General features: G+C 33.2%; 1 long non-coding RNA gene across 1 annotated transcript in view; it reads left to right on the top strand.

Moving 5' to 3' along the window:
- The first annotated feature begins 1,109 nt into the window (after positions 1 to 1,109).
- LOC141568605 (uncharacterized) overlaps positions 1,110 to 25,777 on the top strand; it is a 29,054-nt gene continuing 4,386 nt past the window's right edge. Inside the window, exons 1-2 of the long non-coding RNA XR_012491774.1 lie at positions 1,110 to 1,170; positions 21,531 to 21,665. This is a non-coding gene — a long non-coding RNA (uncharacterized LOC141568605). The remainder of the gene's footprint in view (positions 1,171 to 21,530; positions 21,666 to 25,777) is intronic.

The following is a 25,777-nucleotide window of genomic DNA, read 5'->3' on the forward strand; positions in this document are numbered from 1 at the left end:
GTGAGATGGGGCTTTAAAAGCAATTTCTGTGAATCTCTACATGTATGATATGCTTTGCTTCTGTTTCTGTTAGGATACACTGCTCCTGATCCTATTTAAACTAAGGCCAGGCTCTCCCTCTGTGTCACATCCACGACCTTAAGGTCACAGAAGGATTTCATTGCTATGTTAATCCCTGCTCTGTCCTGCATCATCATTTTTACCCTCATGACTGGCTTATTGTCATCAACATATAAGCATACTTCAATATCACTCATATTGAAACCTTTAACAAACAAATAAAACATCTGTCACTAGTCTTCGGCAAGCACTGCATTTTTTCTACTCAGTTTACAGCAAAAATACATCTTTTATTCACCACTATATCTCTAGCACTTAGTGGAGTTTGACACACAGTAGGAGCTTAACCTATTTTTGCTAATTAGATAAATAAACTGCAGATTACTGATTCCCAATTCTTGTCAAATGCTGAGAATACTGATGTTATTCCAAAAATTATGTTTTCTCTTACTAGTTAGGATCACTTTATACATGTCAACTTTGTAATGAAGAAGGCAGCCAACTAACACTTTTTTCCACCTCTTGCATATCCAGGTTTCTAATTTGGGCCAGCAGTTTATAATTAATAATCGTTTTTAAATATTTTAATGTGTGCGGTTTCATGTTTTTAACATGTGTGTATTACTTTAACACCATTCATAAGTAAGTTTTCTAGATTTAATTATATATCAAAACGAGTTCAATGCTAATTTATAAGACATATTTGTAGGTATAAGTTTGTAATGACTATTATTTAATTTTATTTTTTGTTTTTTCATAAATATTAATGGATCTGTGCAAAATTTTAAAAATTATATTTACTTTTTTCTATTTTTTTCTCTTCAGATATACTAGTTATCTATGTAGTAGCTCTGTTGTCTTTGTAATATCTCTGTCCTCTTAACTTTGAGCTGTCATCTCTCTGTCTTTATTTCTAATATTTTTTCAGCAGCTTGCAAGACCTTCTTGAGATTATAGTTTAAAACATTGATTCTGTTCTTTGTTTAGTACAATTTTATGTTTGCTTCCCAATATTTGTCCTTGACAAATTATTTTCCATTTCCTTTTGTAGTGGTCTGTGCAAGAAATGACTTGCTTTTTTCACTTCACACCCTCTTTATCATTCACCAGGTAAGTCAGTCAACATTTTCCAAAATAAACACATAATAGATTATTTCACTGTCCTAAAGAAATATTGTTGTACCAATTACATAAAAGCTATGGTCTTCTCAGATTGTCTTTTGTTTTCTTACTCTTAGGAGAGACATGAGTATATGTTGTTTCTTCTTTAGGATATACATCAGTGAAAGAGCTGTGTCATAAATGAACAATGATAATCATTCAGCACCATGAGACAATAAGCATGTAAACCAGAAAATGAGAACTCAATATAAGGGACACAAGCCTATCTTACTTCTCAAGAAAAGAACAAAATGTACATGTTTATGTTCATTTCACAATGTTTTATAGCATTGATTCAATTTCTTTAATAGAAATTATAGCTTAACATTTGTCCATTGGGCTATCAATTTGTGAGCTTTCCATTAAGACACAAGTAAAGAATTTTTCCATAAACTTAACATTTTCTGTAAAGTAGGATCAGGGATTGAGAAATAACTCGAGATCTTTATTTTTCTTATGTATAGAAGTGAATGCATCTACTTTAAATATACATATTATTTTTTTATTTTGAAATTGTTCAAGAGAAATTTGAACTTTATTGAGATCTATATGTTATCAACTATCTTCAAAATATTAGCATTTAAAAATCAATGAAAACAATGGATTTAATCTAACCATTCTTGCTCTATAGACAAGAATATTAGAGCACTTAATCACATGAAAACACCTGAGAACAGAAGTTCTATCTAAACATTCTTTGTCCTTCTGTTGCATGAAGCATAGTATTTTCAATTGAAAAGTTGAAACACAATTTTCAACGAGTAAACTTGAACTATACAACTGATTATTTCTATAACATTTTACAAAATACAGGCAAAGCATTTACTAATTTACACCTCGATAATTTTGTCAGTATAAATGTATGGGTAGATCTGCTTACAGCTCGGGTATCATGATGACTAGTAGGGTTGTGATTTTAAAAAGTTGAAGAGTCCTTGGAAAACAAACCATAAATATATAAAGATCATTTTGACTGACAGGAAATTAATTGCTATGGTAGCTTTTTAGGAAATACAATTTTTGTCTTCAAAGCATGTCATTTGCTAGGGTGTTTTAAAAATATAGATCATGTGAAATTTATCTCATTATATCTACTTGCTTTTATATAAGATTTATTTGAGATATAGAATTCAGTCAGGTATGGTGACTATTTTGAATCTCTTAAAGCCTCCATAAGTACTTTTTACTGTTAAAACCTACACTGTAAAATGTACACATCAGACAAAGAATTCTAGTAGATGGACTCATAACAAGGTGATAAATGCTCATTCTAAATGGCTCTTGAAATGATATAGGCAATAAACTAACAATTAAATATGCTATGCTTTTTTTTTTCAAACTTTGCATCCAATTTGAATGTGTATGTGCGAAATATTTGAATTTCCATACACCAGTCCGAGATTCAACAGAGCAACAGCCATGGCTTTTCTATTTTTCTTAAAAATCACATCTCTATATTGATAATATAACCAGTACACAGTAAGCACATATTAAAAATATATTAAAGGCCTTTTAATTTTTAAAAGTGGCATTTATTTCACATCTAATAATGTAATGTTCTTACTTTGCATTTCCCTCCTATAGTTAAGGGTAGGAAGCAATTGAGCTATTCTTATTCAAAAATTGTTGCTATTTAGCATAACATATTTACTTATTTTTAAAAAATAGTTACTCAGTACCAGTACCTATGTGCAGGAACCATGCTGGATACTAAGGCTATAACGTACTCACTCCCTAGATCAGGAGCACGCAGTTCATTGGATAAAAAGAAAATTTCAAGACAAAATAAAAGTGTAATTTTGGTAAAATTACTAAGGGTTTTTAAAAAATAACTTAAGAAAATCATATGGTTAAATATTGGACAGATGTTATCTGGGAGTGTTTCCCTGATATAACTTGTAACTAACATAATTTAGAAATTAGAGGTATTGTTTACCTGAATTGGGGTAAGAGAAGCAGGGAGAGACATATAGGTTGTAGGTAGGAGGAGAAAGAAGTCATTCCAGGAAGAAGGAATAACACGTGCAAAGGCTAAGTGGTAAGGAGAGGGTGAAAAAACAGCTTATAACAGCTCAGTGATCAGTGAGCAGTTTAGTGATCACGGCTCAGTTTAGCGAGTAACAATGAGCAACAGTGATCACGGCTCAGTTTAGCAAGCATAAGAACGTTCTCTTTGGGAAGGAAGTTAAAGGTCAATACCCAGACGCAGGTATTGAATGCTTCTTTTCTTGCCACAGTCTTGATTTGAAATGTCTTTCTCAGTTTTGTGAATCTTTTAATTTAATTCTGGGGTCTCTGAGTTATACAAGGTGTGATCAATAAATACAGTGAATGTTTAAATAAAAAAAATGTTACAGTAAAAGACACATTGCCATTAATCCCCTTCAAAACAACCCCAATCCCCGCTTCAAACACACTTATCCCATTGTTCTTGCCGCTTTTTGAAGTAATCCTGGAAATCCACTTTCGTGAGTGTCTTTACAAGTGTTTAAGAAATGATGTGCATAGAAAATGGCTTGAGAAATTGGCAAACGGTTTCATCCTCCATCATGACAATGCTCCGTGTCACACATCACTTCTGGTACGGCAATTTCTGTCAAACAAAAACAGTACGGTATGTCCTCATCTACCTTATTCACCGGATCTGACACCATCCAACTTCTGGATCTTCCCCAAAGTCAAAATGACCATGAAATGTAAACGTTTTGAATTGGTTCAGGACATTGAGGCAGCTACAACAGCACAACTAAAGACACTCATGAAAGAAGACTTCCAGAACAGCTTCAGAAAGTGGCATGGTGGTATGGTGACTATTTTGAATCTCGTAAAGCCTCCATCACAGTGGCAACACTGCCTTTAACATTCCATATATTTCTTGCCAAAAAAAAAGATATTCCAATTTTCTTCCAAAAATCTGAAGAGGACCTTTCTCCTGTAATGGGATGCTGTAGATGCAATTCTTTACTTTAGTGTGTGTAGGAGAAATACCTATTTGGAACATTGCAGAAAATAACAGATTGAAAGCAATATTGCCAGAAAGCAGTGCCAAAGCAATTAGGAACAGGAGTATCCTACTCCTTTTTCCAAACTGAGGGTTAGGAAAGGCATATAAAGAGAGATGAAAAAAAATGGGTAATTAGTGGCTATCTATAAGAATGTGGAATATTAATTTCCATAATAAAATCCTCAAACTGGCAGTAACTTGCATTTAGCCATCCATCTTGCATTTAATATATGTTTTATAACTAGACTCTGGTATAGATGTATCCAGATCAGTTTTATATTTATGATATTCAGAAGAGGAACCTGCTTTACTGAGCAAAGTTATTATTTACAGAATGCTAGTGTTAATTTTAAATATGTTAAAATGACCATTTATTCCATTCCTTTCCCTTCATACATTTTGATGATTACTAATAAATCAAAATTATATTATATGTTGCTTATTTTATTAACTTGTTTGAAAGTGAAATGTGACAAGAATAGCCTATATTTTGTCACTGAAAGTGTTGTTGATTGTATGAGTTACTAAAATTTTCTAAATTTGAGAAATTTAGAATTTATAAAATTTGGCTGCTATTTCATATAATCTTGTTAATACCTTTGAATGTCAATTATTTTTGATCAAGGGAGTTTATGAATATAATAAATAATATTTCAACTATATTTTCTGTGCTTTTTAAAAATATCAAAATAACAGTGTGTATGCTAACCAAATTTATGTGAAAGTTTATATGAAATAATATTTTCGTATTTATGAAATAAAATTTCTACCATAAAATTAAACATTTTTCTAATTATAAAATTTTGCCAGATAACCAACAGGGATTGAACACCATGTTGGAACAAAAATAGTCTGGAGCTATGCTTTCAAAGTTGAGCACCTGCTGTAAAATAACCATCTGTGATTAACTGTAATTTAATTATGGATTCATTCCTTTTGTGTACACTGGAAGGATCTCATAGGTCTTCCCCAGTTGGTTGACAATCAACTTCTGGCATTTCGTTAAGAAAACTTGCATGTTCTCTTAATAGCACCTGGACACTCTATGTCATGGCAAATTTTGTAGAGAGCATCTGGGATTTTATAGTGGCATTGATAGACAAATAAGTTATTAAACATGGAGCTACATTAATTAATTATCTGCCTTAGAAAGCTGATGTCCTCAGCTTTCGGATAATTTGGTATTTATCTATTAAAAACTCATATGGTAACTTTCGATATTTAATGGGCTAATTCATATAATCAAACCTATTGACCCATTTGAATATTTTATAAAGAGGATTTTCATTATTTTCTTCACAACTATTTAGCTAATTGTTCCTTCCCTTTGCAAGAATTAGATTATAATAAAATTAAAGTGTTACACATTTTATCTTTGCATTTATTTCTATCTGATAGCCCTTTTTATTAGATATTTTTAAAATATCATATTCTTATATTATAACATGTCTTCAATAAATTATTACTGGCTCAAAGTTTTCCATCTTCACAATAGCCATGAGGTAGAACCAACTTTTCCCCGATCCAGATAGCCTTCTGGAATGGCAGAGTGAAGAATTGTGTGAACTCCCTCTAAAACATGAAAATATGGTTAAATAAATAAATAAATAAATAAAGTCACCATTTCAGAAATTTTGTATTTAGCTAAAACCAAAGAATAAAATAAAAATTATCTATCCAAGAGAAACTACTGAACTTCTTTAAGACAACCGAATTATACCGTGTTTCCCTGAAAATAAGACCTACCCCGAAAATAAGCACCAGTAAGATCGTCAGCCAGATGGTCGCATTTAGTATGTTATGACAAAGTTCCAGAAGAAGATGACATGACTGTATTTGAATAAATGTAGATTGTTGTACATGAAAAAATAAGACATCCCCTGAAAATACGCTGTAATGCATCTTTTAGAGCAAAAATTAATATAAGACCTGGTCTTATTTTCGGGGAAATACAGTATAAGACTGATGCTATTTTTGGGGAAACACAGTAATGCTTTAACTTGGGTATTTAAATATCCTCTCTATCCCTAGATAATCTAAATAGACCTGCAACAAGCAAAGGGATTCAATGAGTTTTTTCTTTTCTAAAGGGGAGGAAAGGAAAAAGAGAAAGAGGAATCGAAGCCCAGATGACTTCACTGATAAATTCTTCAATAATTTTTTAGGGGTGGTAGATGAGGATAAAGGGGATCAAATAGATGGTGATGGAAAGAGAACTGACTCTGGGTGGTGAATACACAATGTAATATATAGATGATGTAATACAGAATTGTACACCTGAAATCTATGTAACTTTACTAACAACTGTCACCTCAATAAACTTTAATTTTTTTAAAAAAAGAATTTTTAAAAAGGATTTAATACTAATTTCTCACAAACTCTTCCAAAAATGAGATAACACTTCCCAACTCATTCTATAAAGCCGCTATTACTATGATACCAAAACCAGACAAAGACACACACAAACACACACACACACACACACACACCAAAACTATAAAGCAATATCCCTTATGAATATAACTGCAAAATATCCTCAGTTAAATACTGACAGACTGAATTTAGCAACATATAAGGGGATTACACACCATGATCAAGTGCAGTACATCCCAGAAATTCACGGTAGATTTAAAATGCAAAAGTCAGTCAATGTAATACTGTATTTTAATAGCATGCATGAAAAAAGCTACTACATGATTATCTCATCAGATGTGGGAAATGCATTTGAAAATACCCTTGTATTTAGCAACTAGAAATAGAATGGGACTCCCTAAGCCTGAGAAAGAATAGTTGTAAAACATCCACATCTAACACGATATTTAATGAGAGGAAACCACATGTTTCCTCCCCAAATCAGGAACAATAAAAGGATATTCATTCTTGCGACTTCTACTTAATATTGTACTGAAGGTTCTAGCCATGGCAATGGCTAAGGTAAGAAAAAAAAATTAAAACACATCCAGGTTGTAAAGGAAGAAGTAAAATCATTTTTATTTGTAGGTGATATAATCTTGGATATAGAAAATCCAAAGGAACACACACACACACACACACACACACACACACACAACTATTTGAACAAATAATGGGATTCAACAATGTGGAAAGATAAAAAATCAATTTACAAAAAATTACTTGGTTTCTATATACTAGCAATGAGCAATCTAAAAGTGAAATAAAGAAATAATTCCATTCATATAGCAACAAAAAATAAAATACCTAGGAACAAGTTTAACAGATGAAATGCAAGACTTGTACATCTAAAATTTCAAAACATACTGAGAGAAGTTAAAGAGCTAAACAAATGAAAAGACATCCCATATTTTGAGACTTATCATTGTTAAAATGGCAATGCTCCTAAATTTATGTATGGATTCAGTGCAATCCCTATATAATTCCAACTGGTGTTTTGCAGAAATTCGAAAACTGATCCTATCATTTATATAGAAATTCAAATCTATCTTTAAAAAATAAGTTAGAAGACTCACACTTCCTAACTGATACTACAAAAAGCTACTAACAAGACAGTGTTGTACTGGCAGAAGGATAGACAGATCATGAAGTAGAGTTAGGAGTCAAGAAATACACTCTACATTTATGATCAATTGACTTTGACAGAGGTGACAATTCAATGGAGGAAAATAATTTTTCAACAAATGTGTTGGATGACTAGATATCCACATGCAAAGTAATGAATTTGTACTCATGCTTCACAACCAGGCACAAAAATGAACTCAAAAATGGATCATAAACATAAGTATAACAGTGAAATATAAAAATTCTACAAGAAAACAATTCCACGAGAAAAAATTCTATGAACAAATATTTGTGATCTTGAGTTAGGCAATAGTTTGTGTGCCACCAACTGTAAAAGTGACAAAAGAAAAAAATAGATAATTTGGAGTTTATCAAAACTCAAAATTTCAGTGCTTAAAAGGATGTCAATAAACTGAGGGGGGAAAAAAGAAACACCCACAAAATGGGATAAAATATTTGCAAGGCATATATCTGACAAGGAAACTGTATTTAGATGGTATAAAGAATATTTACCACTCAATAATAAAAACACAGATGATCCAATTAAAAATGAACATAGTATTTGAATCAACATTTCTCCAAATAAATATATAAATGGCCAAACAAGCACAGGAAAGTATGCTCATTTTATCATTAGGAAAATGAAAATGAAAACCAAAACCATAGAAAACTACTTCTCACCTACAAGGATGGCTAAAATTAAAAGACAGACAGTAACAAGACTTGGCAATGATGTGGAGAAATTGGAACTTGCTATTCACTGCTTTAGAAATGTAAAATGATGCAGATGCTTAGGAAAACAGTTTGGCATATCAACAAAATACTAAACATAGAGTTACCATGAGAATCAGCAATCCAGCTCCCAGGTATATACCCAAGAGCAATGAAAGCACATGTTCATACAATGTTGATAGCAGCATTATTCGTAGCACAAAAGTAGAAACAAACCAAATGTCTATCAATTGATGATAGATAAACAAAACAGCATATTTACACATGGAATTTATATGTATAAAATGAATGAAGTTCTACTGCATGCTACTACGTGGATGAACTGAAAATATTATGCTGAGTAAAAGAAAACAGTCACAAAAGACCACCTATTGTTTAATTTCACATGTGAAAAGTTGGAAAGAGGTAAATATATAGAGACAGAAAGTGGATTTGGATCAGTGGTTGCCTGTGTCTGGGGTGAAGGTGGGGAATGGGAACTGGGAATACATACTAACAAGTGTGAGGTTTCTTTTGGGGCTGTTGAAAATGTTCTAAAATTAGATGGTGATTATAGTTGCACAGTTCTGTGAATATACTAAAAACCACTAACTTGTAAGCATTCAGTTAACGAATTTTATGGTATGTGAATTATATCTCAATAAAGCTGTAAAAATAATATTACCTTCAAAGTTTTGAAGTAGATTTAATAATAATAAAATTCAATTACAGAAAATATTTATTGAACACTTGTTTTATTTTCCAGGAAGTTTGAAACGTATTTCACATACTTTATCTCATTAAATCATGACATTATTTCTATAAGATTTAGACAGTAAAAATTCCTATTTTACAGTTGAAGAAATTAAGCAGTGACAAGGTAAATCAACTTTCCCAATATCACACTAGTAACTGTTATTCAAGTCTAGGCACCTTGGCTTCAGGGCACGTACTTTCAGCAATTAAACTTTATTTCAGAGATATTTTGACACTAAACACTAGAACTTCAGCATTTGTAGCTCTATCTTCCACGCCCTGCTCATTTTCATCGTGATTCCTTGTCATCAATAATATCAACTGAGGCTTTACCGTATATTTATGCCTTGAGCTCAGTAAATGTTCTATAATTGAAAGCAAGGAAAATTATGGCACTTAATTATATGCATTGTTAATGCATAAATACATAGCAATTAAAGAGAATTTGCATTTCTCTTCCAAACACTAAGAGTTAAAGACACTCACATCTCATATACCCATAAATCCAATGAAATCAAAGTCTATTTCTTTCCTTCCTTCCATTTCTTCAATTCTACTGTCCCCTTTAAAAGCAGTGACATCTTAGTGATTTTCTATCCATAAACAATGTGTACTTTCTTGTTGTCTTGCTCATAGTAGTTAAAGATTTCTTGCCAGTCACCTGGGCTTAATTTTCTTTATTTAAAAAAATTTCTCAAACTCTCTCCCCCTTTGTTTCTTTACTCTAGGCCTCAGGCAAGTCTTGTGCCTCAGAACTCTTCCTACTTTATTTTGCTTTCATCATCATGACTTAGCCTTTTTCCTGTTTCTTGAAGCACCTGTTTGTCAATCACAGCTACATATCTTACTTACTTTCACTTTAAGTTTCTCCATTACTTAATATCCACAGTTCTTTTTTTTACCTTCTTTTTACTATACTTTTTCCCTTTTTCAAATTATCTGACTTATGTTTCTTTTACCATGGCAAAATATAAACAACATAAAATTTGCCATTTAACCATTTCTAAGTGTACAGTTTAGTGAAATTAAGCATATTCATGTCATTATGCAAGTATCACCATCGTCCGTGTCCAGAACGTTTTTATCTTCTCAATCTGAAGCTCTGTACCCATTAAACAAAAACTCCTCTTTTCTTCTTCTCCTCAGCCTTTGACAACCACCATTCTAGTTTCTGTTTGTATAGATTTGACACTCTAGGTACCTCATGTAAGTAGAATCATACACTATATGTTTTTTTGTGACTGCTTCTTACACTTAGCATAATGTCTCCAAATTTCATCCATATAGTACCTGGCAGGATGTCCTTCATTTTTAATGCTGAATAATATTCCCTTGTGTATAAATACCACATGTTGTTTATCCATTTATCAGCTGAATGGGCAAATTACTTGGGTTGCATTTTATCTTTCGACTATTGTTAATAATGCTGTTATGAATGGGTGTACAAATATCTGTCGAGACCCTGTTTTCAATTTTTTTGTGTGTATATCCAGAAGTGGAGTTATTGTATTATGTAGCAATTCTATGTTTAATTTTTTTGAGTAACCACCATATTGTTTCCCATGAAGTCTACATGTCCCAGTCCATTCAGGATGCAAGTAACAAACATGTATTTCTCACAATTCTGGAGGCTAAGACCAATTTCAACGTGATGGCCAATTTAGTGTTTGATGGTGGCTCGCTTCTTGGTTCACAGATTGCTGTCTTTTCCTGTGCCTTCATATGACAAAAGGGACAAGAGAGCTCTCTCGGGTTTCTTTTAGAAGGCATTAGTCACATTCATGAGGGCTCCACTCAACACTCATTGACCAAATTCTATGTTAAAAATGAGCTTACGGTATGATAGCAGTGGAAACTGTTTCTCAAAATATGTATATAGTCACCCGAAAGTAGTTTAAAAAATGTATCTATTAAAAGCATAAAAGTTGAATTATGTGGAGGGGGAACTATATAGCAATTTTAACAGATATACCAAAAATAACAGTGATGATGATAATTAATAATAATATAGTTTCTAGTAGTTTAAAGCTTATATAGTAGATAACACACATGCTTTTGTGACAAGTCAATTTACTGACAACCAATAGCAGATTGATATTTACTACCCTATATTAATTTAACCAAATCACATTAAATGATATATTAAAGAGAAGAGACAAAAGTATACTTTTGAGATTAAATTCAAAATGGATGTTGTTACTGGACCTTGCTAGAAATTGAATACCTGAGCATGACATACTATGTTCTTGTGCTCTGAACTTCCCATAATGAACTATTAATGGATACTATATAATCAACCAATACATCAAGGTAAGTGCATGCAACATACAACATTGTGTGGAAATGATAGATATTAGACAAGACTCAGCAGGTGTTGAAGGTACAGGTGTCATGAATAAATTGGTTACATAGTGGACTTGCTCCAGGTGCATTGCTAACCAAACATGAAATCTGTGAATTTAGTACCATAGATTGCAATAGCATCTATCCAAGAGTGTATTGTTGCATTATTACATCTCCATTCAAGAGAAAGGGATCTTCCTACTGGAGCAAATTATAAGTGGTACACCTAGAAACCCAGTTTCATGGGAATGAGAGATGATTTTAGAACAACGATGTTTATGCAGTATATTGTAGCCAGATGTTCAGGCACTTAGAAATAATGGAATCGGAGAAATAGTGAAAAGTAGAGTTATCAATCAGATCATATGGATGAGCCTCTCAAAAAATGTCTTGAACTCAGAGAGTGCTAAATCTCCAAAAACAACAATAACAGCTAACCAAACAAACAAGAAAACCTCTTGTCATAGAATTTTCTCACTATTCAGGTAGACAAGATGACCATAGTAGATGTTAATTAACATTTTTTGATGCTAAAGTGACAAGTTACAGTAAAGATAATATGGAAAGGACAATGGAAACATTAAAAATATCAGCAATGATTGTGTGATAGCTATCCCTATTTTTCTAATATATGAGTTTTTATACCAATTTCATTTTCTCCCTCTCTGTTTATGCTATCAGTTTATATAAGAGTTATGTTGGTGGTAGCTTTATAATTTAGGCTTGATGTTGCTGATTATCAAAGAGGAATTATAATTAAATGGAAAAAGAATGAACCTCACCCAGAAATGAAATGATTATCTTTGAAATGAAGTTGATATCTTTGAAAGTCTCCTCATTTTGTAAGAGGGTGATAATCTTTTAAATTTTGAGAGCTGTATTTGTTGCTATTAGTCAAAAGCATGCTATTGTCTGGAAATGTATGGGTAGATATTGAGTAGCTTAACAGATGGAATATGTTTGTTATGATGAACTAGCACTAAGCATCTTTCTAGTGGTCTAGTGAAACTTTCTGTAAAGAACAGACAGGGACATTGAAATCTACTTCTCAACTCTCTTTTCATTTGGGTTCATGATGAGAATAGTGTGCTGCCAATTAAATTTGCAGACATTTCCAAGCTAAATTTCTGGTCAATGAAGGAGTCAGAATGTTGAATGGCATGAGGGCTAAAGAACCAGAGTATTTCGTCCTCTCTGTCCATCTCAGGCTGTACCTCTAGGATCTAATACAACTTCTCTATGGCTCCCACTCCAAAAATGGAATGCCCACTGTGGTTTCTGTTGCCTGGATAATTATGGCCTTTGAACTCTGGTGATGTTTCCTCCTTGTTTTGTCTTTTATTAATCAGAATAACTGGTTTCTTGCCCTTTAATCTAATTGGTGAGGGTATCACTAAAAACAAACTGCTTTATTAAATTCCCTCTGTTTCAAATTCTTAGACTGGTTTTTGTGTTCTTGGTAACTCTGACTGAAATTCGTAAGACTCTTCTGCTCTCAAACAAGGTCTTTGAAGTATATGTGAAAGTTGCTACCCTAGAGTCAGGGTTCAGAGTCCAGTCAAAGCTTTATTTATGTGAAGAATATGCTGAATGAGCTGAACTCAGCATTTCAGGGTCTAGTCACCACTTTGTTGATGAGATACAGTTGGAGAAGTAGCTTAGTGATACCAATTTTCAGATATACAGATGGCAGGTAAAGCAATACTTTCTCAAACTATTTTTAGTGGTGATCTCTGCTTTTGTAAACACTTCCACTTTCTGCTACGAAAAAATAAAAATAAAAAGGAAGTCTTCCTGTACTGAACCCTAACTGGTACAACCTGACTGTTTAAAAATATAAAATTAAGCTTAGGTTAAGATATTTCATTTTTACATTGCATTTTAAATTTTATGAGATTCATTTGAACTATAATTTGTAAGAGAACTGGTGTTCAAATTTTGCCAAATTTATGAAAAGCATTCTCCATACAACATTAAATATTATTTTCTTTTCTTAAAAAATTGGTTTTAGCTATTTAGAGCCCTTCAAGAGTTTCATAAAGCTTAGATTGATTAAACAAATAAAACTAAACCCTTACTTGAAAGGCAATTTCAAGTGGTTATGTTGTCATGAATGTAAAATTATATTGCTAAAAACAACTTTTCTCAAGGGTATCCAATAACCTGAAATGTCTAACAACATGAAAGGCTTAAAGTTAAAATAATCTTTTTCTTGGAAAGCTTTTTTTAACCTGTTGTGTAGGATCCCAGGATTAAAATGTTAATGCATATTATTGTATTTTGATTTGTATTTTAATCCAGCAAACATTTCTTTTAATCATAGTGGTGTTACCAGTAGTACGATGTGATCTGGAAAGCTGAGCTGAATTTTTCAAATTTCTTAATGCTAATTATTACCATATTCCAACAGATTGCAAATACCACACACTATATAGTACTAATCAGAAAATATTGAAGGACAAGGTTACAATGTGTAGAAAATAAAAAGAATACAAGTCAACTGTAGGAAATGGATTTAAGTTGTAAGATTTCTACATATGTAAGTAGATAGATGATAGATAGATAGATGATACATAGATAGATAGATAGATAGATATAGATATAGACAGATATGGATAGATATGGATAGATATAAATACAGATATAAACATAGACATGTGAGGGAGAGTCCCTTTAATATTCCTAGAACGAACATTTTTCTTTAAATTTAATAATACAAAGCATATATTTATTCCATTATAATAAGTCAGTTGGCATTTTCCCAAAATTGGTAAATTTTAATTACTATAGCAATTAAGGGGATCTTAGAAAATACAATGAGCTGAAGTCATATGTTTTTGTTGTCACCCTGGAGCTTTAAGGCACCTGCCATATGTTGTCTCTAATAACTGCTACTGTTGTCTTCTCTGTGCAACATAAGTACTTAAGTTACAGTGGTTTTCACAATTCATTCAATTGTAAGTAATGTATGTTTGGAAAATACTTCTGTTTTTCCTTTTTCATTTCATTTGAACATACATTTCTCCTCCCTCAAAAGAAAAGAAAAGAAAAAGACCAAAGGGATAGTCAAAGACAATCATATGGGAAATAATATAAGCAAACAAAACAACCATAGTGAAATAGAGATTAGAAAACCTGGCTATTAAAAAGCCTTTACCTCTCTGGTTTGTGATTTGGAAAATAACATTTAACTTGTTTCATACTGTTCCTACCTTTAGTTCTTTGAAGAGCATTTATTAGGCATGTTTTATAAAATACACCCTATTTAAATTCTGTACAAAGAAAGATAAATAAAACTTGGTGAGTGCTTTGAGAAGTCTTATAATTTAGTGCACGTATAGCAGGGAGTACATAATATAATAATTACTTAAGTTTACTAAATGTCTGCAATTGAGATAGGTTTCTGTCTTCCAAAGTATTATTGCTTAATAATATTATATTATTTTATTGGATCAACAGTATTTTCATTTTTTAATTTATATTACCATTGTCTCTAGATATTAAAATATAGAAACTTTGTTTCTAGTACATGATAAAAGTTTTGCTTCGTAGTTTGTTTTTTTTTTTTTTAATTTTTATTTATTTATTTATTTTTTTAATTAGTTTCAGGTGCACAAGACAAAGCAAAACTTAGACGTTTATCATTTATATCCCTCACACTGTGTGAACCCCCTCCCCCCATCCACTATCCTTCTGTACGTTCCCAAAACCTCTCACCTTCCCCTTATCCCCACCCCCCCGCCCCTCTAGCAACCCTCTGTTTTTCCTCCATGTTTCCAAAACTGTTTCTGATTAGTTCATTCACTTATTCTTTTCTTTAGATTCTGCATATAAGTGAGATCATATGGTATTTGTCTTTCTCTGTCTGACTTATTTCACTTAACATAATGTTCTCTAGGTCCATCCATGTTGTTGCAAATGGTAAGATTTCTTTCTTCTTTATGGCTGCGTAATACGTAGTTTGTTTTTAATTTTGTAGTTTTTTGCTTTCTAGTTTGATTTTTAATTTTGCAAAAGGTGATTGTAGAATTTGTTTTAATTTCTATAAATAAAATTTGTTAGTAATTTCAAGAATTTTACCTTTTATATTATTCTTACAATGTTATCATCCAAGATTAATATATATTTCCATCTAATTATTTAATGGTTTTGTTTTTATATTAAATGTTTAAATACAGCAAGAGTGAATACTAATACATGATTTTTAACTGGATTATAAATATATAATATTTTTCTAGAATGTTAGCCAGTTCTCACATATTAAACAGAAGAATCTTTATTACATTAGACACAGGTATAGGTGAAAATCTTTACCTAAACTGTCTGTTCTATTTGTATCACACATTTATAGTTCTTGTTGGCTTAATTTTTTTAATTGGGAGTTTCCTAAATTAGTTTTGGATTTCATAAACCTTACGTGTATAATTGGCAACTATCTATTGTCACATCTGAAGTGCGCTGAAAGTGAAAATCAACAATACTTCTCCAAGTGTGTGACTGATCCTGAAATATTTACTGTTAAATTCTTTCTTCAATGTTCATGTTTTCTTAAGATAAACCCTTTTAAATGAGGTCTGACAATTAAGTTTGAGAACTTACTGCAACGATGTTGCTAATCTTTTTTGATATCAGAGGGATTATTCATTATGAATTCGTACCAACTGGACAAACAGTCAACGAAGTTTACTATTTAGAAGTGCTGAAAAGGCTACGTGAAAAAATTAGATGACCTGAAATTTCGCCAATAATTCATGGCTCTTGCATCATGACAATGCACCAGCTCACAAGGCACTGTGTGTGAGGGAGTTTTTAGCCAGCAAGAAAATAACTGTATTGGATCACCCTCCCTACTCACCTGATCTGCCCCCTCAACGGCTTCTTTCTTTACCTGAAGATAAAAGAAATATTGAAAGGAAGACATTTTGATGACATTCAGGACATCAAGGGTAATAAAATGACAGTGCTGATGGCCATTCCAGAAAAAGAGCCAAAATGGCTTTGAAGGGTGGACTAGGCGCTGGCATCAGTGCATAGCTTACCAAGGGGAGAACTTCAAAGGTGATCATAGTGATATTCAGCAATGAGGTAGGCAGCACCTTTTCTAGGATGAGTTCATGAACTTAGTTGTCAGATCTTTATATATTAATATCCTTAAGGTATTTCTTAGTCTTCTACATACCTAAAAATTTCCTTTGTAGGAAGATATAGTAAGGCAATATTAAACAAGAGAAGAACACAAAATCACCAGCATTATCTTACCTGGAAGGTCTTAGAGGTAAGTTTTACTCACCAATTGCTGAACTCTTTGAAGGGCATGTATTAGACATATTTTATAAACGAGGCCTTATTTTAAATTGTATGCATACAAAGATAAATAAGGTTTGGTGCGTGCTTTGAGGAACCTTAAAATTTAGTGTGCTATGATGGGTGTACATAATATCATAGTCAATTAAGTTTACTAAATAGCTGCAATAAGGATAGGTTTCTGTCTCCTAGAAGTTATAGGGGAATGTTAATACTATAAAAATAACCCCGGTCCAGACCACCTGTGAATCATACTCCTACATGAGTTTTTTTGGCTTATTTTTGTTTGTTTGTTTGATTTCGTTTTTTACCATCTCCTAGGCTCTATGTTGCTAAATGTGATATTCAGTCTCCAAGATGGTCTTCAATGATTCTGACCTTCCCCATCCATTCTTTCCCTCATAATAAATAGGGCTAATCTTTACAATCAATAGGATATTGTGGAAATGTTGGTGTGCGGCTTCTCATGCTACTCATAAGGACATGACAGCTTCCATCTTTCACTCTGAGATTATCTACTCTTGGAGCAGCCCACTGCCATGGATGAGGACATTCGGGAAACCCTATGGAGAGGAAACCCTATGGAGAGCCAGGTGTGCTAGTAAGCCAGCCACTCTGGCAGTGGTTCCTCCAGTCCCATTTAAGCCTTTACATGATTATAGCCCAAGATGACATCTTCACTGCAACCTCATATGAAACCCTGAACTAGAACTTGAAGCCACTCCTAGATTCTTGACACCGTGAAAACTTACGAGACAATTAATACAGGCAGTCCTCATTTTGCATGGTTCCCATATGCACAAATAGAAGTTTCTGTTGTTTAGATACATTATACCAGTCCCCCAACAACACTGATCAAATTAGTTACTTGAGTACATTAAATATGAGTAAATATAGAATGTGCAAACATGTTGCAAGCTCTTCAGTCCATAAATCTCTATGTAAACATAAGAGGTGCTATCTCCCTTAGAGATTAATCATGTCACTTTTTTTGGAAGTCTGTCACTCATTGGTCACTGCACATCTGTTACTCAGTTGGGGAACTGGCCAACAAAGATGAAGTACAGCAAAGAAATAAAAGTGAATATTTTACTGTACTGTGCAAATTGCTGAATTCAATCAAATGTAAATGGAAGTATAAAAGTCTTCTTTCATGAATGTCTTTCGCTGTGCAGTTTTGGCTGCATCGATGTTCTGAATAGATTTAAAACATCTACCTTTCATGGTCATTTCAACTTTGGGGACGAGCCAGAAGTTGCATGGTGCCAGATCTGGTGAATAAGGTGGATGAGGACACATTGTAATGTTTTTATTTGACAGAAATTGCCATATACCAGAAGTGATGTGTAATATAGGGTGTTGTCATGATGGAGGATGAAACTGTTTGCCCATTTCTCAGACTGTTTTCTACTCACATCATTTCTTAAATGCTCTAATAAGCCCTTATTAGTCAATCCCTAATAGTCAATTGCCTGTTTGATCAAATCATTTTGCTTACTCTTTCAACATTCTTCTTGGGTTTTTGATGTTGAAGGAAGTCCCGATCTCTCCTGGTCTTCAATCGATTCACAGCCATTATGAAATTGTTTGAACCCCTTGTAAACCATCTTCATGATCACTGCAGCATCACCATAAACAAATTTTAACATTTTGTGTGTCTTTAGCACTTTTTTGCAATTTGAAACAAAATTTCATGTTAATGCGTTGTTCATGACCCGTGATTTATGGCATATTCTAAAACACACCTTGTCTCAACCATAGCTCACACCCAACTGATTGCACCCAAAAAGTTGAAACTTGTCACACACTGTTACTAAGGTTCGACACACTGCTTCCCTTATTGAAGATCCGTGCCTTTCCATTGGATGGCACTCGGCGGCAGCATTCACCATATTTTGTGATCACACCTCATATATCCTTTTTCCTCTTCCATAGGAAGTGGAGGAGAAAGCAAGCTATTGTAAACACACAGAGAAGGTGGGATGCATGGGGGATAATTAGAGTTCCACACTCTATACTATCAGTGTCCTTTCTTGTATAGGTTGGATAATTAAAAAATCTCAGTAGCTATATCATCCAAATTAAATGCTAAAAACTTTGTCTAATCCCTATCCACAACACTTCATCCAAGCAATTATCTTAAATCATCCATGGTCATTATCTTAAATCAAGTGCTATACTTTCTTTCTTTTATCTTTTTGTTTCCCTTAAAAAAAAAAAAATCAGTTTTCTCACAGAAATTTTTTGGATTTTTTACTATCAGAAGCTATTTCTTAGGTATCTCAATTTTTAAACAATCAAACTGGGTCTCAACTGAAAAAAATAAAATGAAATGAAATAAATAAAATGTCAAACAAAACATCACATGAAATGTATCTTATATAAGTGTTCACGTATAGACTATATCAGGTACAAAAATTTCACATTTACTGAAGAATGCAGAATTTTTAATCTTCTTTATACTATAGTGTGATTTAAATTATTCTTTTAGCCTGATATCATAAGAGACATTCCAATTCCCAAAGCTTTGACATCTGTGCTCTTTGCAAACCTTTGCCCAATGTTTTTATTAACTCAATTTAATGGAATCTTTTTTATGGTGACCTTAAGAATTTAATAACTCCTCATTGCAAGGGCAATACCACCTGCAGGCTCCACTGGGATTAAACTGTGGTCGTTCAATATGTCTGTTGGAACACATTAAAGAAAAGAAGGGTTGGAGGGGGGGAGTAGTCGGGATACAAATCAGTCACTTCCCTGTAACCCGACAAGTACTGCTACTGTTTATGATGGTCAGCCCCAGACACATGTAAAAAATTTCTGTGTTTGCTAAGGCAATGTGCAGCTCACTTGCAGTGCCTTAATAATATTAATCTAACTTTGATCATGTCAGATAGGCTAGTGATCTTCAACTCCAAAGTGCCTCTCTTCCTGACAGATACTCTGCATATCTTACAGATACGATCAATACGTTATTAGTCAACAACCTGACGCTAGCCCATGAATTAATCCCTTTCTGTCAACCTAGCAGTTTCTAGTCTTTCGTAACCTCATCCTCTCAGTATGGATGGGACCTGGCTTAATCCAATTAAGGTAAAATTAACTTTTTTTTCCTTGTGGTACTCTCCATCTATGTTAATTCAAATCTCTGAGGACAGCTGCTCCAAGCAAATAATTTTATGCTTGACCTTTTATGCACAAGATTAAAGTGGCATAGATATATGCATAAAAAGTCAATGAGCTGTCTCTCTATTTTCACCCTCCTTTAACTTCCTACTAGTGTTAGAAAAAATTCCACCGAACACAGGGGCTTGCTAAATGACAGTGATATATTTATTTGGGTTGCTGAAAAGACTCTGTCACTTTAGCTTTGTGTTTAGCACATGAGGTACTTTTGTATTTTTGAAAGGTAAATTAATAAGTGTTGGCATTACCAGGGGCACTATTGTAGATTTGTCAAGCAAAGGGTGTTCACAGTCTATAATATGCAAAACTAATCATTTATGTTTCCGGTCCTTATGTGATACAGTGACATTACCTGCTAAGAAAAAAAGCACTGATTGGAAAGATTAGTTCTTCCTGAGTCAAGGCTTTAAAGCAAGGCTTTCTTTTTATTTGACCAATACAAAGATTATATTAGGATAACATAGCAGCTGTATTCTTAAGAACCTATCGTGCTCAGCTTTGAGGCTCAGTGACTGTCATGTTTTAAAGATTGCAGATCTAGTAATCCCCAGGCCAACATTTGAAAGGAGTTTGTCTCCTGGGCAAAATTGTTTCCATTTTATATCTCTTCCTTCCTCTTCTAGCCCACCCCTACCCTCATCCTTTAGCAGGCTTTGATTCTCTATCTAACCTCCTTTAAGGCATTTAGGGAAATTTTGCTTTTCTCTCCATATAAAACCTGCTCTGAGGAGAAGATAAACGGCATGTCATTTCCACTTCTGTGTAAATTTAGAGAAATATAGTGTCTCCTTGCAGCTCTGCAAGAATAAAAGTCTTTGACCCTGCTACAGAGAAGTGAAATATTGATAAGGAAGCAATGGAAATATTTTTACTTCAGCAAACTCCGAATATTGGTTTTTGTTTACAAGTGACTGTTGCTAGGAACAACAATAAGAAGGAAAGATGCTACAAACAGAGAGCAAGAAAAATGGTCAGCTAAGACTAATGAAAAACTAATTTATGTTACATTTTTATAAGCTGCAGTATCCTAATATGTATATAACTTACATGTTTATTATAAAGTGTTTTGATAAAATAGCAAACACCTATATATTTTGGCAATGAACCTTTTCATAAGGGACGTTTGCTTACATTTATTCTACTTGCAATGTATTGGGATGTCCAAATATTAGATATTTTCTCATCAGTTCTGGAATATTCTGTAATTTTTCCTATAAACAAAGTTCACTGTTAAAGTAAATAAACAGTTGAAGTAAACAAACATTTACTTTATGTACCATATCTGATACACTGCAGTATTTTAAGTATTTGTGTATTTGCTGTCTTTTGTTTCTGCTGGCTAACATTCATTGTTCTTTGTTTCCTTGGGTGTTTTGTAATTTTAGAGCTCACAAGACCGTGGGATTAATGTTTTGATTCTTGTTTTAAGGAACAATTCTTGTACTAAGAATGATTTCTATTCCTCCAGAAATAAATGTTTGTTTCACCCAGTTTGGACCACAAATTCAAATGAAGGTCATAAAATGAAGAATCCTCAGCAAACACTTCTACCCTTCTTCCAAGCATCCAGGTGGAGATGAGACTTTTTCTGCTGTTTCTTTATGTAAGATGCACTTGTATTTTATCCTTACAAAGACAATGTATCATTTGGTTTCCAGGTAAATGCACAGCATTTCTCACCAAGTTTGCCTCACCCAAAACTTTACCATCTGTCCCTTGATTCCCATAGGGCCCTCCCAAAATTGTAATTTGTGTCAACATAGGATTAATGTCAGATCATCTGTTCCAAACCCATGCTTATTTCCAGAGGTGCCTGGATCATTGGCTGACCCTTGGCCAAACCTGAATAAATTGTTCTAACTAATGATTAGTGTAGTCCTGTGCTAGGATTTGAGACAGACCAGGAGGTAACTTGCATTGGCTTATAAACATTATTTATAGAAAATGAACAGATTGATGATTTGTACCAGGTTTCTATTTGTTCTCTTGTTTCCCTCTGTTGAGAACAGGAATGCAGACTGGTTTTTGGCTACATTAACAGAGGAATATAAAAGTCCCTCCTCCTCCCAGGAGACAAACGTGACTCTGAGACCTAGGTACCCCATCCCCTGACACCAATAGGGTGATTAACGTATCTGAAGGCAACGTGTGAGTTGTGCCACTAAGGAAGCACTCTGGGAATTGTGTGTGTAAGTCTTGGGCCTGTCTGATGTTTGCCTGTGCTTTCCTTTCTGCTGCTGTACCATATATGTCACTTCTGTGAGTATACCCTACAGAGTATTCTGAGTCCTTTCAATTATCTGACCCTTTGTAATTGCTGCTCCAGCATTTGGCAGATACCCTTAGGGCAAAGCCACCTTCAGAACATGCTTGTCTCCTGCTGAAGTGCCAAGTTTCCTGCTCCCTTTGTTTTTAGCCTCTTAGAATATATTTTCTTGCCAGATCAGCTTTCCATCTTAAAATATTTTTAAAATTTTTTATGGAACCCTTTTTGGTGCTTTTCGTGGGAAGGTCATTTAGGATGTCTGATATATCATATTGCCTGAGATTAAAGTGAGTGAAAATTAATATAGAAAGAAAAAAAGTGTAACTAAAGGAGATAGTGCTAATTATTTTCTCATCAGAATATTAAGAATTGTTTTAACTGAAATAAATTGCCAGATGCTAATCTTGCATACAACCACTTATCACAATACACACACACACACACACACACACACACACACACACACTATTATTTATCATTATGTATGTGTGTATATGATTTATATACAGAATAAAGTAATTCTTAATTCTTAACTGTTGGGGAATTTACAATGCTCCCAAATTGTTATTCTCAACTTTGTTACTGTTACCAGTCTGTCATTAACTATGCCTTACTTTGGCCTTAAATGTTACCCCATATAAAATGATAAATTATCATAGAAGAGAGTAAGCATTATCATAATTTTCATCCTGACGTGAATGAATGAATCTATCACCTTTTTTACTGATAACAGGTTGTAATGGGAAAGGAGGAGAAAACAGATGAGTGCTTTGGTAAGCTCGAGAAGTCTTATGGGAACCGAGATGTATGCTAGGTCAGAAAGGGGAAAATAAGAACACAGGGGGCCAAGGGCAAAGTTGATCACATGTGTTTAGTTCTGGTCCAATATCCCCTGATAACCTGTGATGAAGCATCATAGTTCAACCTAAGATGCTTGCTTTGGGCAGGCTGTGTCAATTTGGCAAAGAAAGAAAGGAGAGGTAGCTCATTGCTATGTGGGTTCTACCTGCTTGCCTTCCTTTTAATTGGCACCTGCCCCTTGTCTGAGTGGTGGGTGGTGGAGACTTAGCGAGTGTTCTGCTGCTGAGCAGCTATGATGAGTCAGCCCCCTTCAAAAAGATTCCAAGCTTCATTTCTGAGCTTAGGAAATTTCAGTTGGTTTCATTTGTAGAATCTTTCACCTGAAAAAAAGATCAAAGACATTCACGAAGAGAAATCATCCAGGGACCCAAACATGAAAACAGCTGGAGACAGACTATTTAAAAATCTGTTCTGCTGGTTCTGATAACTTAAAAGAAGGATAAAATTTTCCGTCAGAGAGGGTAAAGTAAGGCACATAGTCTAGTAACTTCTTTCCATTAGTCTTTTGCCCTTCTAGTTAGTTGACAAAGCTGTTTTCTTCCTGAAAAAAACACGTTGCTGTGAACTTAAAAAATAAATAAAACTTAATAATAATAATAATAATAATAATAAATAATAATAACAATAATAACAATAACAATAATGTTTCAAGAGCAGTATTACAATAGAAAATGCCTTAATTGAATGTCTGTTAAAATAGTAGTTCTCCCAAAATATTTTTAGGGTTTTGACAAAACAAGATAGTGTTTTAATTTCAAATATAAAACAACACACTTGTTATCTTCAGCTTAAGTCTAATGGTGAAATGAGAAATGGATGCTGTCAATCAGTGGAGATTCACAAATAACAGCTATTTCTAGACTATTATAATCTCAATAAACAAATAATTATAATCATAACAAGGACAGTAGCTCTCCTAACTTCATGTTGTTTCTTTTTGGCAGTGGGAGGCATAAAATCATCAGAACATTTTTATTTCATGCCCAGGCACATTGTCACACCCCCTATAACAGTTTTGAATCTCAATAAAGTGCACATATTCTGGAGGCAAAGTATTCAGATCCACTTACTAGCTCTGCAATGACAACTGGGAAGCAAGGTATTGAGCTTTTATAAGCCTCATACTCTTTATCTGTAAGATGGAGGCAGTATATCTATTTCACATTAAACAAGTTAGTGTAAAACAATTAGAGTGACTGGCACAAGTTAATCCTAAATATCGTTAATAAATATTAGCAATAATTATTATTAAAATATAGGAAACAATTAACCTAGTGATTAATTGATAAAGAGCGTTAGAATATCAGAAATTTGGTCTCATAAACCTATGTCATTTGAGGAAAAGAAAATTTAATGTAGTTTTCTGACTATTGGAAATTCATAAAAACTTTGGAAACTCCTGGGGTAAAAGCCAAAACTCTTATCTTCTTTCAATATGTAGTAAAAGTATTTTATTATTTACTCAGCTTAAGGGTCAAATAATTACTGAGGAAAAATAATCTTGGAAGTGCAACTTGGGAAAGTGGTGCATGGTGACTTGTATTATAGGGGTCCAAATATATAATAATAAAAATTAATAAGGTTGTCACTACTTGTTTCTATTGTTTGGGGTTTTTAAACCATGCAACTCAAGAAAATATTTGTTCTTATTTTAAAAGCAATCATAAATTATAATTGTATAATTAAATAATAAATATCTTAGTACAGTGTCTGTTACACACTAAATATTATTTAAAATACATTGTTTTTATCATCTTGATCATCAGTACTATTATTAGTACAAGCAGTATTTGAAAACTCAGATCCCATTTATTTTTTGAAACAACACTTAAGAAATCAAAATAATAAGAAATAAATTACAGAGTAAAGGCCACAGATAGAATGCTGACATTCAGCAACATTTTTTTGCAGGCTTTTATTCAGTAGATGTGTGTGAACAGACATAAAGTTCTCTTTCATAAAATAAAGATTGGGTACCTCTCTTTTTTATTTTATTGTTAGTTTTTTAAACAAACGTTGTGGAATGTTCCCAGAAATTCTGTTTTCAAATGTCATCCTCAAAGGTAAGAATAAATGTATCTGTCAGTAAAGATTGCTCTCTTTCTATATGTATATGTTATGTTAACATACTTACTGTGAATTACTGAAGAAGCCATAGGAATATTGCTAGAAAAAGTTGTGATACACAAGATAGTCTATTCTTTTCGCACTAAACACATAGTTGAATGTTCAAATTTAAAGAGACAAGTAATTGCAAATGATGTGAGGGCATATATACATAAAATAGTATAAGGCCCTCCTTCCACCTCCACAAAATACAATTTGAAACTATATTAAGCAGTGAGAAGGAGTCAACTATTGGACAAGATGTCTTAGCATTAATCACTCTCTTTAGTTTATAACAGCTGTTTAGAAGACTTTAAGATGGGAACTTGAAAATATTAACAATGTACTTCCTCAACAAATATCCACATGGACTATAATACTATTTCTGGCCTACTTATAATTAAGTAAAGTATAACTTTTATCATGTAAATCATTAACATTTATAAATACATTTACATTTGTAAATACATTTGTATTTCATT

This window comes from Rhinolophus sinicus, linkage group LG14 (genome assembly GCF_036562045.2).
Source record: "Rhinolophus sinicus isolate RSC01 linkage group LG14, ASM3656204v1, whole genome shotgun sequence".
Taxonomy (NCBI): Eukaryota; Metazoa; Chordata; class Mammalia; order Chiroptera; family Rhinolophidae; genus Rhinolophus; species Rhinolophus sinicus.